The 6578-nt window shown below is 42.6% G+C and overlaps 1 protein-coding gene across 4 annotated transcripts in view; it reads right to left on the bottom strand.

Moving 5' to 3' along the window:
- CEP131 (centrosomal protein 131kDa) overlaps positions 1-6561 on the bottom strand; it is a 44045-nt gene extending 37484 nt beyond the window's left edge. For all 4 annotated transcript variants that reach the window (XM_015408677.1, XM_015408700.1, XM_015408692.1 and 1 more), the window contains exon 1: positions 6161-6561. The gene's annotated coding sequence lies outside the window, so the exon portion shown is untranslated. The remainder of the gene's footprint in view (positions 1-6160) is intronic.
- Positions 6562-6578: the final 17 nt, after the last annotated feature.

The raw sequence follows: 6578 nt of genomic DNA, 5'->3' as shown, positions 1-6578 counted from the left end.
TACTTACAGTAAGCAATGGTAAAGGAGCAGGGTAAGTTAGGTCATATGCATCTCAAGAGATAATATGAGAGAATACTGAAAACTGACTCTCCAAACATGACACAAGGAGTTTAATATTGGATGCTTTTGAAGAAGATGATGACTTGGAAGCTAAAGCTGGACAAATTTCATTTAAAAATAAGGAGGTTGTATTTTCATTGGAAGAAAGCTTGCACCTGGTTTTTTGAAGGACTTGGGGTGGAGTGCACTAGAAGTTGCTACATAAAGACCAAAACAAAAATGTCTTTTAAAAGAAATGAACCCATGATAAAGTTATTCTTGATAGATGGAATGAAGCTGGAAGACCTTGGTGAAATATTTCATTGTCAGAAAAGGCTACAATATGAATAGGACTCAACTTTCAACATCCTTGATTAATTTAATCAAAGAGGAGCACTCTACAGGTCACAATGTCCTCAGCTCCCCACACTGCCTCAGTTTGTCTAAACCCACAACATCATTTTTATAAATCTCTCAAACATTCATATTGATCATGCATGACTCCTGAAGGGCACATGACATATTCAAAGCTTGTCTACCAAGCAGAGATATTAAGTGCAAGCTACCCATGGTTAGCACTGTCCACATAGTTTCTTTCCTTATGCTGGCTCCAGAAAATGCTTCCCACATTTCTTGTGTTATGATTAAGAATGTGCCAGGGAATAGGGGAAACTTCTGTGAGGAATATCCATCTTTGGCCTCCACTGATATCACAGACGTGTGTCCAATAGATACTGTGACACACGACCACATTCCACACAATAAGCTTAAATGCAAAAGATACATTTGTGGGAGAAAAAAAATGCCACTTGAGGGTGATTTGCTTTAGTAATGCAAGTGCTTCAAAATGGCAGGTTTTTTAATAATGGAATCATCTGCTAGATGAATGTCATCTGGATTATGTGCAACGATTTATTAACAGCTGTTGTTACTGTACATGATATCGAGAAACACATGTCTGTGTGAATGTGCCCCACTTTTCAACTTTCACATTAGAATAACCTGACCATAAAGAAGCTACCGTACCTTCTTTCTGCCTGTTCTCACCGCGGTGCCAAAGGAGCTATGTCTTACATTCTGCCCTCTTCTTGGCTGTGACATATGCCAATAATAAGGACATCTACTAAGAAACTTCAAAACTCCTTTACAAATTTGGAAGGAATACTTAGAATCTAGGAATAGCAGAGGCAGTTTACTGAGGGAAATAATTAGCAAACTCAAGCAGTCATGATCATCTATATATCTAATTCCCAACTGTGCCCCCTATGGGCAGATACCTAAATCTGCATATAGGGGGCACACTCACCTAAACAGGCTTTTCTGCAAACGTGGGTGGCCCTCCAGGTATGCAGAAAAACCTCACCCAGCGCCGGCTCACTCCGAAAAGGGCCAAGCAGGGTTTATTTGGAAATGCTTCTTGCAACTCAACTCAGGGCTTGGCGGTGTAGAGAGAAAGAGAGAAGAGAGGCTGGGCTTTTAAACTGACAGGCACCTTCCCTTTCCCCTTCGCGGCCAGGTGGGGTTGGCTCAGGCTTGTGGGCCTCCGACGTGGTGCACTTTGGTGGTTTCTGCCTGTCTCTCTTCTTGCCCCCCCAAAAGAGATAAAAACAGGGCCGGCGCGTCTGTGGCCCCAATGCCTAGCTGGCTCCTGCTGCCTTCCTAGCACCAAGCCCCACTGCCCTGGAGAAGCCCCCCTCCCACTAAGCTGTGGCTGGCAAGGAGGGAAGGAAGCGAGAGCGCCTTGACAGCTGGGGTCTGGGGCTGGCTTGGAGAAATGGCTGGGCTGGGGGGCAAGAAGGGCATGCAGGTGCAGGAAGCCCTGGAGGGGTGAGGGTGAAAAGCAGGACTGGGGGAGGTCTGTGCCTTAGGATGCCCCCAGGGAAAGCATGACACAAAGGGCCAGAGAGAGATGCTGACAAGGGGGAGGGCAGGTGCTTTGGGAGCTTTTTGTCCTATGGGAAGGGGGGGGGATAAAAGCAGGTGAACTGTGAATGAAACTCTGGCACCAGGCTGGAGGGATGGCTGCAAGATTTAAAGGGCCGACCAGCTGATCAGCGGGCCATGTGCTCCTGCCGATCAGCTGGTCGGCCCTTTTAATGCCAACAAGAGGGGAGGGAGGAGGGGGCAGCAGCTGTTGTGGGGGTGTGCTTCTTGTTTGAGGGGGTGGAATTGCAAAATGCCCCACCACAGCTACGGGCCTGTTTGGAGAGCAGGGAAGGGGGCAGTTCTGGGTCCTGGGGATATTTCCAAATGAGAAATCGGCCTGCGATTGCGAAGTGGTGCCCACGCCGGCAGCTCCAGGCAGGGCTGGCTCCAGGCTGCTCCCCACAACGCCTTCGGCTCCCCTAGGGCAAGCAGGTCACCCACCCAGAAAGTTGGGCGGCAACCTGCGATTCACTACTCTGTTTAGGTGTGGGAGGGGAGGGGCAGAGGCCGGGGGGGCACCCCCTCTTAAGGGGCCACTCTAGGCCGCTGCCTAAAAATTATCTATGATGGGTAATGCCCTGCTCAGATGACAAAAATCACGTCTATTTCTCTCCAGGGAGAAAAGCATAACTATTCTGAATAGACAGTTACATTAATCCTTTAATTGACAGTAATCCATTGGAACTGGAAGTCCCCTAGATTTGCAATTTAATTAATACAGACCCACTGTGAGACTATTCACACATCCTCTAATTTGACCCTAGTCCTTTCATCTTCTCATATTGAACAAGTTTTACAGGAATATTCCCTTTGTGGTTTAACATCTCTAGCAGGATAACACAGATCAGAAAATGGATCACACTGGCCCCTCCTCCAACTTTTTCCATTCGATAACTACGGAATGCCAGAAAAACCCACATGACAAAAGGATATAGAGTATTCAGAGTTTCACAAAAGTATATGGCACAAGGCTAAACACTATGCACTTTTCCAGTTCAGCTAAATTATGCAGCTCAGCTACAATGCGATCCTACCCTCCAACACTATCCAAGCAGGTTCCGCTGTTCTGGGGAGATGAGATAATTCCCTGAAGACAATGTAAGTCCAACTCCAATAGATTATCCTTGCTTAGTTTCCTAAAACACAACTGTTACATATCCACTCCCCTAACAAATGATATCAAATAACTTGGCAGAGGAAAAATAAACAAGCAACTCTCTGTGGAAACGACAAACGCTCACCTCATTACTATGGGTGAGGCCAGCAACTATGCAGCACATAGCTGGTTTATCAGATAAACGTATCATTAGTACTGCACACCTATAGACACTTCCCCAGTCAAGACAGAATGAAAACTGAAATACAGACTGGGCTTGCTAGGTTTTAGGGTCATGTGACAAAACAGGAAAATGAAAAGCCACATTTCTGTTTCTTCTCAAAGATGAAGCACACATAACACCATCCTTGTTTTTACTTAATGAACATAAATTTGTGCTGTTATAACTCCCATCAGCAGAGCCCAAGCATCTGCAGGATACACTTACCATGGCCCAGCATTCCTATTACTATGGTAGGGTTTATTTATGTCATTCCGAAAATAAAATACATTTTTTCATGACTCATGCGATTGTATGTGTGGATGGGATGAGATTACTAAAAGATCGAGATTAATAATACCTTTAGAGGCATTCACTGTACCAAATGTTTATATGGGAGAAGAATCGTTAAGATACCAGGACATTTTGGACAAAAAAGACAATCTTAAATTACCAGAACAGTTTTCCTGGTGGAAGAAAGCACAACTGGAATCAATATACTTAAAGGATAAGAGGCTAGGATTTAATAATAAAATAACTGAGTTAGAAGAAATTATGTTAGCAGAAAACAAAGTGATAAAGAAATTACCGACCGGTATATAAGATCTTATTAGATGATGTGATATGAAACGGTGGAAAAAAAAAACATGATTGCATGGGCCCAGAATATTGGGCGTAATATTAACTTTGAGGAGTGGGAGCAGATTTGGTTGAAAAACATTAAATTGACTAATGCTGTATCATATAAAGAGAATATGTATAAGATGTTTTATAGATGGTATATTACACCAGATAGACTAGCTAAACAAAACACTACTAGCTCAGATAAATGTTGGAAATGTAAGAATAAGACTGGTTCATTCTATCATATGTGGTGGCTATGTGATGTTACAAAAAGGTTTTGGAGATGGGTACATGAAATTATTAGTCATGCCGGCCACATGACCACGGAAACGTCTTCGGACAGCGCTGGCTCTTCGGCTTTGAAACGGAGATGAGCACCGCAACCCTAAAGTCGGACTCGACTGGCTTTTGAGCAAGGGAACCTTTACCTTTACATGAAATAATGCAAAAAATTATAAGAACTAAGGTCCCATTTACTCCAGAGATATTGCTATTGAATATATTTCCGAAAGATTTTGATAAAGCAGATAGGTATTTGTTTATTTGTCAACAGCTGCAAGGATTTTATATGCTAAATATTGGAAAACAATGGAGACTCCAACAAAACAAGAATATGTGAATAAGCTGTTTGAAACGGCTGAGAATGATAAATTGACGTTGGAAATGAGAGCTGGAACGGAATGGACTTTTCAAAAAACTTGGAAGAGATTTTATGACTGGTATAATATAAGCGTAACAACCTGATGGAATTTGAGTACGCAAAAAAGATAAGCTAGCAAAATAGATAATGAGATCTGAAATGTAATAATTAGATAATTGAAGGATAGAAGATGGAATATGCCTCCTGTTATATGTTTTATGTTTGTTAGTGGTAGTTTTATGTTGTTGGTTTCTATATATGTTTGTAGTGTATAATGGAAAATAATAAAAGTGTACCCTTGGGTACTTAAAAAAAGAGAGATTGTGCAAGGGGGCCATTTTACAACATTCTACTAGACCCAGAGAAAATATGCATGGGCCCTGATCCCTATCTTGTTGGTACCTTCATTGCTGAGTTTTACAGGGGGAGTTTCTGACACAGACCATAGCATCTCCTAGAAAGAAGCCGCCTTCTTAGCATATAAGCTTTCCATACAAAACGAGAAATTGATGTGGAGGTATTTCAGGCACATTATATCATCCCCATGGGCACTGTGAACTGATACATGGTCATGGAAACCTTGACCTAAGCACATGTTAATCAACTCTGAAGATGGAAAAAAAAACATACCAACAAAATGAACTTCTTAAATTCCTCAGCCTATAACTGTTCAAAAATCTGCAGGCACTTCACTAATTTGTTCATTGCACACAATTTGCACAGCTGCAGATTCTTTTTCTATTCTGTATTAATTTCTATCGCTGAGCTTCTTCACCTCGCTGAGCTTCTTCACCATTCAGGGGAGTGCTGGCCTGCTACTGGAATACAATCATGACTACTAATTGAGTTTCAAAGCAGTCAAATTTGATTTCAGGAACCTCACTGACATTGTAGCAAGTGCTGTGATCACGTTTCAGTGATTTCACATGTTTCTCCATGATGCTGCTAGAGATACCCTCCTAATCTAGGAGTAAATCATTGCAATATACCAGTGAATATGTTTCACGCTTGCTAAAGGAGAAGCAGAAAGTGAGAGGAAAACACACAGAGGGCTCGAGAGGAAGAGAGATGCAGGGCCCTTATCACCTGTGTAGGTAATTCTACAGCCTAAAATTTCTTTTCCTTCAGCCCTGCATACATGAACTCATGAAGCAGCCTTATGCTGAATAAGACCATTGGTCAATCAAATTCAGAATAGTCAACTCTGACTGGCAACAGCTCCCCACCATCTAAGGCTGAGGTCTTTCATATCACCTATGACATACTGGAGATGCTGGGGATTGAACCTGGCACCTTCTACATGCCAAGAAGTTGCTCTACTACTGAGCCATGGCCCTTCCCCAACACACATACACATTATCAATATGCATGTTGAGAACAGCTGCCCCTTATGAGCATTCACATATTTCAAGAATAGGGGATATTAAAAAGAGTCACATTTTTACAACAGAAGTCATTATGAACCATACACTCTTGAGTATGAATATCAAGGTCTACAAAATGATACCATGCATTACCCTAAACACGGGAGTATACTATGCAATATGAAAACAAATGCTATAGCAAGCCAGTCCATAGAATATACCAAGCAGGCAAAAATGGGAGCAACTCTTACCTTTTTCAGATTCCTGCAGCACTGGAAATGTGCAGAGAGGACCAGAGTTGCTTATTTCAACAAAAATTTCTGCCTTGGGAAGGAAACAGCATCTAAAGACTCTCCCAATTTCAAGGCAGCCAGTGCTTGCCTAGCAGTTATAACCAGCAGCTTGAGTCTCCCCCCACCCCAGTTTTAATGACCAACCTTCTGTGGCTTTGCAAGAGGTGAGCTGCTATGTGGCATTAACCTACACAAAGAATTAGGGAAGAAAACCACACCAGCATGCAACAGCTAGAAAACGGTGGTCAGAGGCTAGGAAAGCTACTGACGTCTATCATCATTCTATATTACAAATCGGAGCGTAGTCGTTCTTTAGACCTCTTCTCTGTTCCCCTACATACCTCGGACGAAGGTATGAAGCTTCCCCGCCCCCCAA

The sequence above is a fragment of the Gekko japonicus genome, unplaced genomic scaffold, assembly GCF_001447785.1.
Source record: "Gekko japonicus isolate JY-2015 unplaced genomic scaffold, Gekko_japonicus_V1.1 scaffold57, whole genome shotgun sequence".
In the NCBI taxonomy this organism is placed as follows: Eukaryota; Metazoa; Chordata; class Lepidosauria; order Squamata; family Gekkonidae; genus Gekko; species Gekko japonicus.
This window is presented reverse-complemented; position numbering and strand designations above follow the sequence as displayed.